Below are 13,481 nucleotides of genomic sequence, written 5' to 3'. Positions count from 1 at the left end.
ATAGCTGTCTAAAAATGTAGCTGTCTGCTTCAGACAAGAGCTAGTTAGGTCCTTGTTGTTTCTATAGGTACTCAGACATCCAGATGGCCACTTATCAGAATGTTATACGAGGGACTCTAGCACTGGATTCAAGAAAAGGTATCAACTTCTGTGTCAGTGGAGTGATGGAAAAACAGTATAGCCACCTGGTTAAGGATGCCACCTCTAGAGTCCAACCACTCCCACTCAAAATCAGCTTTGCCACTTAGTAGCTATGCAACCTTGGCTGACTTAATTCCTCTATACCAATTTTCTTATCATGTAAAATGAAGTTAATATCATCTACCTTACTGTGGCTGTTAACAGGATTAAATAAGTTACTCTCAAAACTCATACTCAACATTTGGAACATGTCTGGCATACAGCAAATACCATGCAAATGTTTATTAAAGTAAGTAAGTGGCATTGATAGTTATACTGTGTCTTAGTATCTGTAAAGAGGCTTTGATGTATTTTCCTATGTTTTCTTGTTTTATCCTTATTTCTCACCTATTCCCCCAACTCCTAGTCAGAACGCATTGATTCCACTTCCTGCCAGCTATGACACTTTGGCTTATCTCACTTGTGCCACTGATTCCACCATGAATTTTATCACATTGTTGTGTTCTTGTCCCCCCCCCACAACACTGTGGGCTCTTTAATATAGGGATATTGTCTTAGCATTTCTCTCTTCCATTTGTCTGAACAGTGCCTGAGTACATGGGAGGTGCTTGGTAATTTTCAATTCAACTGACAGTTACTCTACCTGGTGTTAACAATGGGAAAAACACATGACTTCCACAATTTATCTGCAACTGATACATATTGTATTGATTATTATAAACCTTTAAGGTTTGGGGAAGTAAGCATTAACCACTACTTCTATATATATATATATTTTTTAAGTAGGTTTCATGCCCAGTGTGGAGCCCAGTGTGGGGCTTGAATTCACAACTGTGAGATCAAGACCTGAGCTGAGATCAAGAGTTCTACACCTAGCAAACTGAGCCACTGGGGCACCCCCAAAATTCTTTATTTTTGGTAAAGTAGGTTCCATGCCCAGTGTGGATCCCAACATGGGGCTTAAACTCACAACCCTGGGACCAACACTGAAGCTGAGATCAAGAGCAGGACGCTTAACTGACTGAACCATCCAGGCGCCCCTGCATTAACCACTACTCCTAATTGGAGCAAGAAATGGTAAGTGACTTTCCCAAGATCGCACAATTGATCAATCTAGGCACATAACTCTTAAGTTTCATATTCTTTTCCAATAGACTATACACTTCAAAGGAAGTGATATTAGACACTAGGCATGATGTTTTGTTAATACAGTTATTTTTAGGTGTCAGAGAAATGCTACAAAAACCAACATATCACTATAGCACAGTAAGTGAAAAATGTATTATGGCATAAGTGTTCCTCAAAATAGAACTTGGAAAAATTCTCTGTTGATCTGAACTTGAAAAATTTAAAAATAAGCCAAAATACATTGTTTTGGAAGTCTAGTGCAAATAATAAATAAATGAAGAAATTCTTTATAAATGAAATTACTCAGGCATGGGTAATAGCACAATGCAAGAATCAGTAATTTGTTTTATTTTACAAACTAATAACAAGGGGAGGAACAGAAGAGTAGCCCACTCAAAATAACCTAGGGAGCTGCCAAGAGCCCCACTGCACAAACACAAAGTGGCTAGAAAACAGAACTTACATATTTTCTGCTGGAACTTTTCCATTATGGTAAACTACCTAGCCCAACAGTGCTTAATTTTTTCAGATCAAAATGGTTCATTTCATAAATGGTTCTAAATGACATGCAAGTTCCTTTCACTGAATGATCTGAGAGCAGCAAGCTAACAGACTACAAAGAGCTCACCCATTAGAAGGAAGAGACCATTTTGAACCAGACCCTCCCAGGTGAGTAAACTATTTTGGGGGTCAAAATTGGACAGCTTGGTTGTGCATTAAGTCTTTTAAGTCACATGGGTAAAATTTTGCATACAGAGGTTACAAAGAAATCAATGGAGTCTGGGTACCCTAAAAAAGTTATGTATTTAAGGCCTTAATTTATACCCTAGGGAATATCTTATTCACTAAGCAGGAACTGACACTCTGTGACATGATTTTTCCATTCTACTTAGTGAAAGCAGATTCTAAGTGCATTCAATCACTGCTCCTGCAAACAAGTAGTTTCAGAAAGACTACCTCATGGCCAAATTTAGTTCTTGTCAGCAAAGTTAAGAAGTTAATGGGGACTGGGGAGGGAGATACACCAGAAGAGACTCTTAATCTCAGAAAACAAACTGAGGGTTGCTAGGGGATGGGAGGGATAGAGTGGCTGGGTGATGGACACTGGGGAGGGTATGTGCTATGGTGAGTGCTGTGAATTGTATAAGATTGATGATTCACAGAATTGTACCCCTGAAGCAAGTAATACATTATATGTTAATAAAAAAAAAGTTAATAGGATTTACTACTTGTTAGCAGTACAACTGGGAGCTTGGCATGTTCTATTTCTAGGGACTGTCATTTTTCATCTTAATGAGGCTACGAAGAACCCCCTACAAAAAAAAAAAAAAAAAAAAAAAAGCAAATCTTAGATCTTAGGACACTGGAAAGGTCAGTGAACTGAGACTAGTCCTTAATAGTTTTTTGCTATAACCTAAAGTAGGTTAATTTAAAAAAAAAAAACAATTTAATAGATTGAAATATTATCCAAAAAGAATACGTAACAGATGGTAATGCTGAGCAACATTTACTGCAATATCTCACTTTAATCCAGCTGATGCACCCCAATACATTTCATACACAGCATTCTTATTATTAATAACTTAGAAATTCTCTGCAAATTCTTAATGTATAAAGAGTCAGATATAAGAGTTGATAATTGGAGAGTTAATTTATCTTACAAATTAACTCTATGCACAGTCCAAGTGGCACCATCTTAAGAAAATCAGTTCTTCTATTTGTACACATTTCCAGTGCAATACATTTCTTGGTTTGATTACAGATATTAGAAAGCTTTTTCTTGTAGATTAGCAATATGTTGTAATTTCCAAATAAGCAGTTTGTTCTATACCATGGAAATCTTAACCACAGTAAAAGATGTTTCAAAAATAAGTTGTGCTACTCTTCAAGAAGTCAACAAAATCACATTTCATGAACACTGGTTTGGCTCAAAGAGTTAGCTTGTCATTTTTGACAAATACAGCAAAGGTAAGTTATTTCTCTTTACAAAGTCAAAACAGATCAGGCAATTAAAAACATGTGTTGGTAAAAAAAAATAAATTCTTACCAAGAGTAAAAACTAAAAAACTACATTTATAATTATACACTTTTTGTTTCACACTTTACTAAAACAACACAAATTGAGATGTGAGTCTTTACATATAAAAGGTTGATATTATTTCTAAATTTTTCTTTTCTCCCACTCCACTTTATACATTAGATTATAGCAGAGAATGACATAAATGGAGAAATTACAAGATATCCAACCACCAAAGAATCATTTGTTTGGAGGAAGAGAGTATAGCTGCTTTACAGGAGACATTGTGCCAGATGTTCTGGTGGTGTTCCATTAAGAATGATGAGTGATCGCTCTAATTCTCAGGCACAGCACATAAAGACAATACTATTCAAAAAGACAGTAAATGAAACATAGACCTTAAAGTTCATCATCAAAATAAATGTTGGCAACAGATCCTTATGAGACAAAATAATTTGTATCAAATAAAAACAGGAAATAAGCAATATTGGTTCTTCCAAAGTTGTGGGCTAAATTCTTATTTTTTTAAAGTTAAAAAAACAACAACAACACATCATTTGTACTACAAACTCTCTTGGGGCATGTACTAGGAGTATTCTCCACAAGATCCCTAGTGCCTAGCTTAACTTAAATGCTAACTCATAATCTATTTCTTACCTGTTTCTTGGTTTTTATCTTCTATTAATTTTCCCTTTGTTGGCCACACACCTGCCATAAGGGTTTTTTTCTGTTCCTTGAATATGCTAAGCTTAGTTCCATTTTCACAATTTTGAATAAGCTATTCTCCCTACCCAAAATGCTTTTACCTAGATTTTTACATCGCTGGAACCTCTGTATATATTAGGCCTTGGTTCAAATATCACCTTGACAAATAGATCTTTTCTGCCCTCCCAATCTAAAGTAGTACCCAGTCACTACCACATAACTGTTTTATTTCCTTCAGTGGTGCTTAGCACAACTCAATCCCCAATCCTTCCTCCAGCTCCACCCCAACTAAAATTGAAGCTCCATGAAAACAGGACACTGTCTCATTAATCTATCTGAAAGCCCCCAAATAGTGCTTGTTGCATGGGAAATATTAGGCATTCTGAAGTGATATTCCTGTTTTCAGAGTCTCCCTTTATTAGTCATTCTGCATGTTATTGGCAGATGGGTCTTATTAAGGTACCACTCTTCTCTAGGCATGCAATGCCCCAGCTTTCTACCAAGGGAATAGAACATGTTTTGAATGAGCCTCTCATCTCCACTACTGTACTACTGTCAACTGACTACAGCTTTGATGTTCTTACTCTGTACTGATTTGGATCAATGAGGAACTAGAACAAAAATAATGGTAGAATAACACTTACAGAAATTAAGAGCAATAACATGGGTAGTATACACTGAATCCAGAGAGTAAAGTCATTCCTAAAGAGACAGAAGATTAGCTATCCCTGAATTCCTGGAGGGTGGGAGGTGAGGAGGACCAACAGTAAGGGAGCCCCTGAAGCCATGGAACTACGCTGAAATGTGTAAAAGGGCTGATTAAACATCTGAACAGGTTGCTCTGATGGCTTCAAAGGCATCTGCAAATATGTAGGCAGGGCATAAATAGCCACTTTTGCTTCAATAAAGTGCCTGTAAAATGTGTGATGTTTTGTGTGTGTGTCTGTATATGTTTATTTCTGTGAGACACAGATCCACATAGAAAGACTGAAAAAGTGAAGACACAGTCATATATACATGTATTCACACAAAGGGACAATCGTGTGTGTCTCAAGAACACTAATGTGACACTGTTAAAGCAAATCATGAAAGAAAGTTTCAGACCTAAAGTAGGATGGAGAAATACAATACTGTATTACCAGGACAAATACTTCTGAAGCACTTTATAGGAATTGATTACCCCAGCTTATTAAAATATAGTTAAATTATAGTTGAAACATTCTGTTTATGGAGGCAGATAAGGTATAGTTACCATGTCTAATAAAATACCTAGCATATAGCTGGTGCTCAATGTACTAATGGACCTCAGAATAATATTTCCCTCTCCTGTCAAATCCCAAAATAAATGGGTATGATTCCAGCATTCAAATGATTAATGCTCAAACTTGAAAATCTTGGCTATCTGTAAAGGACTATATGCTAATGGAATTCCAGATAATCGAGATTTCACTGAATACTTGTTCAAAGCATTTCACAGCCTTTAATGCAAAGGATTCTAAAAACATGAAATGAATGGCTCACGGCACTTATTTGTGATCTAGTTGAAAAATGGGGACATTCTGATTGATCTAGAAAGAGTCAGCTGCAATAGAAGAAAAAAATCTAACATAACTCTCTGCATGCGCTATCTGAACAAACAGCAAAGTGAAAGAAGAAATGCATGATATGTGTCTACATTTTGTCAATAAAATACTTTAAGAGGGTTCTGAAGTCACCAGCTCTTCTCTGCTGAGTTCAATGCCTTATACATAATACCTGTTGAGAATTTAGCAGAACTACTTCATGATACTGCTGCCCCAGCATCCATTTTGCTGCAGGGGCCTTGAACTGACATTAGTCCCTCCCAAAGTGCACAGCTTAGCTAGCAGCCCACAGAATCACAAGTAAATTTAAGTACTTGATTAAGATTTCCCCAGCAGCCCTCATGAGCAACAGTGTCCTCCACCTCCCAGGGCCTTTCCCTTGTGCATGCCTTAGATAAGACCCATGTGGAGCTTAACAAAACATGGGTTTGAATTGACCAGTCTGGCCTTAGCCCAGGAACCCCATTTAGCGCTCCACCCATTTACTCTGATCAAGGCCTGTAGCTTTCTTCGCTTTTGCCCTACCCTGACCTCCCCCATATGGCCCTGAGGCCTGCTTGTACTTCCTCTAGGACCTATGAGTAATAAACTTTTCTTATAGTCTTGTTGAACTGGCTCTATTTAATAAATGTTAATTTAACAAAGCCACAACAGCACCTCTTAGTCAAGACACAGAATAACGATTCTAGTCAAAAGGATCCTTCTTCAAGTATTTTTGTCCCTTGGCTTCCATGGGTGTACAATTTTTTGGTTTCCTACTATTACACTAGCTGTACCTTTGGTTTCCCCACCTCTTTTGTTAAAATTCTTCTCATCCTCCTAACTTCTAAATGTTGGAGTTATCTGGACCTTAGTCCTTGGACCTCTCTTCTATAATCTTACCTAGTAGGTAATCTTACCGAATCTAAAGGCTCTAAACAGCATCCAAATGCTGATGGCTCCTAAATTTTTATCTCTAGTTTAGATCTTTCCCTAGGGTTTAGTCTCAAATATGCTAGACTCTACATCTCCACTTGGATGCCTAACAGTGTCTCAAACTTAACAGATCTGAAACTGAAGTCGTGATTTACCACTGCCACAATCTCTCTTCCCATTCCTTCAGTCTTCCTCATCTATGTAACTGCCACTATCCTCTTTTCAATCCTCAAATGGCTTTCCATCATACAACAAGGTCTTCCATGGTTTCACCTTCACTACTCTTTCTCCTTCTTATTTTCTGCCTCTCTCAATGTAAACTAGCCACACTGGTCTTGTTGCTGTTCTTCACCTACTCCATGCACATGTTCACACCTCAGAGCCTTTGCACTAGTAGTAGTACCTTCTGTGGAGGAAGCTTTCCTCTCAGTTATTCACAGAAATCATTCCCTGATTCAAATTTCTGTTTATTTTTATTTTTATTTTTATTTACTTTCCAATATATCTTTATTCAACTGTTTTTGAGGTATAATTTACATATAATACAATGCATATATTTTAGGTATATAGTTTTGACAAATGAAAATACCTCTATCAAATTTCTGTTTAAATGTCACTCCCTCAGAAGGGTTCCTCCCTGGCCAATTTATCTTTAAATAAAAGCTTCACTATCATTTTTAATCATTTTGCCCATCTTTATCATTTATTGTGTTCTGGTATTATACTACAAATTTGTTTTTTGATTTTCTACTGCACTGGAATATATGCCCAAAGACAGACGTATATTTATATCTGTATCTATATACTATCTAGACACAAAAGTTTCCTAATACTGAACCCTTAGTGAAAAACATAAACAAGGCTTGGCACATAGTAGGTATTTATATAAATATTTGCTGAATGAATAAATCTGTTACCATAGGAATAACATTATGGTACTATATTATCAATATTATTATATTATCAATGTTATTGATGAATATATTATCAATATATTAATAATTATTATATAATATAGGATAATTAATATAATCAATATAATATATTAATACACAATATATCAATGATATTATTATCAATAGCAACACATTATCAATATTATCAATACTAGTGCAATGACTATCAGGGGGAAAATTAATTCAACATTTACATATCCATTTAATGTTTGAGTGGAACAAGGAAAGGTACACTACACTGGATTTAGAATATAAGAACTTTTTTAGAGCTGAAAGGGACATTCAAGATCACCAAATATAGTTCCTTTGTATTTAAATGTATTTACTTGCATAACTTGGAATTATTTCATTTTCCTGAATTCCTAGGTTCAGACTAACTTATTGAAAGGTGATACTTTTATTTCCTCTAAAGGCAGTAAGTATTAAAACACTTTATTCTCAATAATATTAAGATTTAAATGTAAAGCAATGACTTATAGGACAGGAAAATGAGTTTTGGCTCAATATTAGTATTATTAACCTAAACACACCTTGGCATTTATGTTATAAAAAACATAAATAACAATACGTAAGATATGTGTAGAAAAACAAATAGTGAGGGAATCTGCTTCATATGTAGCATGACTAAGTTAATAAAATTATAGAAATCTTCCTTTAATTAATGTATCAATAATGTTAATCTCATCACACATACACACCCCACAAATCAAAATCAGGTTTTTACAAACATGCAGTTCAAAGATAGGACCTTGTTATCCAAAACTAGATCTTTTGGTACTAAAAAAACAAAATGAAACAAAACATTTTAACACCTAAACTTCCTGCAGGCAGCAGGTTTCTTCTGTAAGACTAACCCACTGAACAGCTGCATTTCATTTTTATTTAAAAAAAACTGATCCAGTGTTTTTGTAGCTCTCCATTAAGCTGTTTAAATAAAAAGTAAATGTTGAAAAAGGAAACCACTGTAGTTAAGTTCTATGTAAAAGAGCAATGGGCAAATCTCTGGTGATGTGAAAGTCTGGATGGATAGCTAAATCTATTCGAACCTCTTTAGCTGAAAAATTCAAGCTCCCACAAGGTTCATAGAGCTTTACGTTTTCCACTGAATCTGAGATAGCTTTTCAAAAATACTGACATTCAATCCCTAGCCAATAGGAAAAGCAACTTTGGGGGAAAAAGTTAACAGAATTTTTGGAACATAAAATGTCCTCAGTATTTGGTTCAGTTTCAGAGTTTTCTAATGCTCCAACTTCATTTTTTTAAAGATTTATTTATTTTATTTTATAAGTGGGGAGAGGCAGAGGGAGAAAGAGAGAGAGAGATTTCAAGTAGACTTCCCACTGAGCATAGAGCCCTATGTGGGGCTCTATCTCATGACCCTGAAATTGCAGCTAATTAAATCATCCAACTAGCAAACTGTCAAACATCCTTAACACCTATAGATGAACAGGCAGAATGATGCATCTTCACCCCTTCCCTGAATTCTTATCCATCCTTCACATGTCAACTCAAGCATTACCCTCTCAAGAGAACCTTCCTTAATTGGGTTATGGATTGGCATGGTGATATAATTCTCTTCCATGTCACCTGCCATGGTTCCTTGTGGAATTAACACCTATCTTTTTCACCAGCGTAAAAACTCCCTGAGGATAAGCATTGTCATTTCTATTTTGCTTGCCACTGTATTTCAAGTACCTAGCACAATGCTTGGCATATAATGAAAATCACTAAAAAAAATTTGTAAAATGAATGAACCCTCAAAAACATCAAGCAGGTGCAAGACTTAATATGATAGCTTTTACTGTGTATATTTCAAAAAAGGCACAATTAAGATAAAACAGCTTTTTAATCTATAAAGTATGATAGAAGTATGTAAGTTATTATTATATTATAAATCCAAAGTATAGGGCAGTTAAATGTATAATTGAAAGTAAAAAAAAAATCCACCTGCCTCATCAGACACATGCATGCACACACACACACACACACCTTTATCATATGGGAAACTATTCTGATTTATTTCCTGAGTTAAATCAGTAGTTGGCAGGTGGCAAAAATCACCCCATTTGGGCAAATACCACATAGTAGTTGGAAACAGAAGGGAAGAAAAATGAGAGTTATTTGCCTTTCAGCTCCTTAAAACCCACCAAATACTGTTCAAACTCTTCAGATGAGTATTCTTAAACTTGTGGAATCTGAGATTTTATTCTTTAGTAGCAATAACTTTCATTACTCTCAGCCAAACAGCCCTAGTTGATGTTCTTTAAACACATTTTTAAATCTTTAATGACTGAGTCTTTGTTCGATCTGTAACTTTCATAAAATCTTCCCCCAAGTTTTCAGCAGCAGTGATCTTCCATTGCTCTGAATTACTACTAAGATGACTTTGTGAACACTCTATGTAGACCAAAGATCTTATATAGAATAAATTTTCCAATATGTATGTGGCATTAATCATACCCATATTGTCTTTTTTTATTTAGAAACAAATTAGTTAAAATATAGTGTATTATTAGTGCCAGGGGTTGAATTTAGTGATTCATCAGTTGCATATAACACCCACTACTCAGTACAGCAAGTGACCTCCTTAATGCCCATCACCCAATTACCACATACCCCCACCCACTTCCCCTCTAGCAACCCTCAGTTTGTGCCCTAGAGTTAAATCTCTTATGGCTTGCCTTCCTCTGTTTTTATCTCATTTTATTTTTCCTTCTCTTCCCCTATGTTCATCAGCTCTGTTTCTTAAATTCCACATATGAATGGAATCATATGGTATTTGTCTTCCTGATTCACTTATTTCTCTTAGCATAATACACTCTCACTGCATCCATGTCATTGCAAATGGAAAGATTTCATTCTTTTAAAAAAAAAATTATGAGAGAGAGAGAGCGCAAGCGAGAGAGCATGCACAAGTTGGGGGACGGGCAGAGGGAGAGGTAGAGAGAGAGTATCTCAAGCTGATCCCCCACTAACTGTGGAACCCCACCCAGGGCGCAATCTCCTAAGATCATAACCTAAGCCAAAATCAAGATCTGGACACTTAACCAATTGTGCCACCCAAGGACCTCCTGATTTCATTCTTTTTGATGGCTGAGTAATACTCCAATATATGTGTGTATGTGTGTGTGTATGTATATAGATAGTTACATATAGATATAGATATATAAATATATGTATATTTATCTATATAGACATATATAGATATATCACTTCTTTATCCATTCATCAGATGATGGACATCTGGACTCTTTCCATACTTTGGTTATTGTGGACATTGCTGCTATAAACATCAGGGTACATGTGCCCATTCAAATCAGTATTATTGTATCTTTTGGGTACATTAGTAAATACCTAGTAGTGCAATTACTGGTTCATAGGGTAGTTCTGTTTTTTACTTTTTGAGGAACCCTTCCCACTGTTTTTCCAGAGTGGCTGCACAAGTTTGTATTTACCAACAGTGTAAGAGGGCCTCCCTTTCTCTGCAACCTCACCAACATCTTGTTATTTTCTATGTTCTTAATTTTAGCCATTCTGACCTTGGCTACAGCAAGTTTTAATTAGATACATCTCCAAAGGCAAGGGAAAGAAAAGTGAAAATGAACTACTGGGACTTCATCAAGATAAAAAGCTTCTGCAGAGCAAAGGAAACAATCAATAAAACTAAAAGGCTGCCTATGGAATGGGAGATGCTTGCTAATGACATATGAGATAAAAGGCTAGTAAGAACTTATCAAACTCAACACCTGAAAAACAAAAAATCCAGTCAAGAAATGCACAAAAAACATGAACAAAAAATTTTCCAAAGAAGTCATACACATGGCTCACAGACAAATGAAAAAAAAAAATGCTCAACATCACTCATCATCAGGGAAATACAAATCAAAACTACAATGAGATATACCTCATACCTGTATTGTCTTATCACTTGGGTATACTGTTGATTTGCCTTAAAAACTTATATGTTTCTGACATGAAACATCCAAGTTTTATTCATTTTTACATACCTCACAGTATACAAATGCTTTATTCACAAGGCATAATTGGGCATTAAAAATCTGACAAAATAGATTCTGGGGGCAAGATGGTATAGGAGTAGCAGACTGAACTGACATCAGATCCTAGCAGTTCAGCTAGATAGGTATCAAACCATTCCAAACACCTATAAACTCAACAGGAGATAGAAGAGAAGAGCAGCAATTTTAAGAGCAGAAAATCAACCACATTCTGAAAGGTTGGATGAGTGGAGAAGTGAATCTGAAGCAAAGGGAAGCCAGACTGTGGGAGGAGGGGACGGCTCCCAGCAAGAGGTGGCGCAGTGGAGCACAAAATCAGAACGTTTAGAAGTCTGCTCCACTCAGGGACATCGCTTTGAGGCTAAGTGGGGGTGGAGCCCTCAGGGGGAGAGTGTGGTCTCAGGTCCCAAAGGGTCAAAGATTGGGGATGGCTGAGTGTGGCAGAGATGCCAGGTATCGGAGCGGGGCAGCCGACTACAGAGACAGAGCCGAAGAGTGAGCTTTCAGACTGGGGATACCTAAAACCATGATCTGAAGCAGAGTCAGACCACTGCTCTTTGAGCAGGAACCCCACAAGTGGCGCATCCGGGGAGAATTTCCTTCCTGCTATGGGAGGAGCCGTGTGGCAAGAATCTGCTGGGTTTGGAGACTCCAAATGGAGCCATGCACCAGAGACAGAAAAGTTCAGTCACAGGCCAGGCGAACTCAGAGTGAGGCCAGAGACCAGGAAGAGAGGACTGACTGACTGCTTATCTCTGAGGGCGCACTAAGGAGCAGGGCCCCAAGGGCTCCTCTGGGATGGAGATTGGGAGGCTAACATATTTATTCCCGACCTCCAAAGCCATACGGAAACCATTCAGGGAACAAAAGCTCCGAGAGGAAACCTGAGATTATTACTTAGCCCAGTCCCTGGCAAGGGTGGTGCAAATCTGCTTTGGGCAAGACATTTAAGAATCACTGCAACAGGCCCCTCCCTCAAAAGATCAGCAAGAACATCCAGCAAAGACCAAACTCACAGATCAAGGAGAACAGCAGAACTTCAGAGCTAGGGGAAAGCAACAGAGAATTCGTGGCTTTTTCCCCATGATTCTTTAGTCTTGCAAAGTTAATTTTTTTTAATTTTAATTTTTTCCTATTCTATTTTTTAAACTTTTCCTTTTCCCTCTTTTAACATTTTAAACTAGTTTATCTTAACAATACCTTTCCTTAAAAAATCTTTAAAACCTTCATTGTTATTTTTTATCCCTTCATTGTATTTAACCTTATCTTTTGTATATATATACATACTTTTTCCTAAAAATTGTGGGGTATAATTTCTTCTAATAGATCAAAATATTGCATAATCTAGCACATGGCCTTGTTCTAGTCTCCAACCTAAGCACATTCCCTCCTTTTTTTTTCTCTTTTTCCAACCAACTTATCTTCTTATTCCTTTTGTAGAACTTTTAAAAATTTTTCATCTTTATAGTCATATTCCATCCCTTTATCGTGTTTACCCTTATTTTTGTATATATATATATAAGTTTTTCTTTCTTTAAAATTGTGGGAGGTAGTTTCTTCTAAGAGACCAAAATACACCCCAAATCAAGTAGGTGGCTCTGTTCTATTCACCAGTCTAGTATATACACATTATTTTTTATTTTTCAATTTTTATTTATTTTCCCCCCTTCTCTCCCTGGTTTTGGACCTCTTCTAATTTGGTTAGCATACTTTTTTCTGGGGTCTTTGCCACCCTTATAGTATTTTATTCTCTCATTCATATATTCTTATCTGGATAAAATGACAAGGTGGAAAAATTCACCACAAAAAAAAAAAAAAAAGAACAAGAGGCAGTACTGATGGCTAGGGACTTAATCAATACAGACATTGATAATATGTCAGAACTAGAGTTCAGAAGAATGATTCTCAAGGTGCAAGCTGGGCTCGAAAAAGGCATGGAAGATATTAGAGAAACACTTTCTGGAGAAATAAAATCCCTTTCTAGAGAAATAAAAGCTAAAATCTAACCAAGTTGAAATTT

At 36.4% G+C, this 13,481-nt stretch overlaps 1 protein-coding gene across 1 annotated transcript in view; it reads right to left on the bottom strand.

Annotated features, from left to right (window-relative positions):
- Positions 1-13,481, bottom strand: part of DIAPH2 (diaphanous related formin 2) — a 958,873-nt gene that overhangs the window by 338,197 nt on the left and 607,195 nt on the right. The gene's annotated exons all lie outside the window — the stretch shown is intronic.

This window comes from Mustela erminea, chromosome X, assembly GCF_009829155.1.
Source record: "Mustela erminea isolate mMusErm1 chromosome X, mMusErm1.Pri, whole genome shotgun sequence".
NCBI classification, from domain to species: domain Eukaryota; kingdom Metazoa; phylum Chordata; class Mammalia; order Carnivora; family Mustelidae; genus Mustela; species Mustela erminea.
The sequence above is the reverse complement of the archived record's forward strand: the minus strand, read 5'-3'. Positions and strand labels throughout refer to the sequence as shown.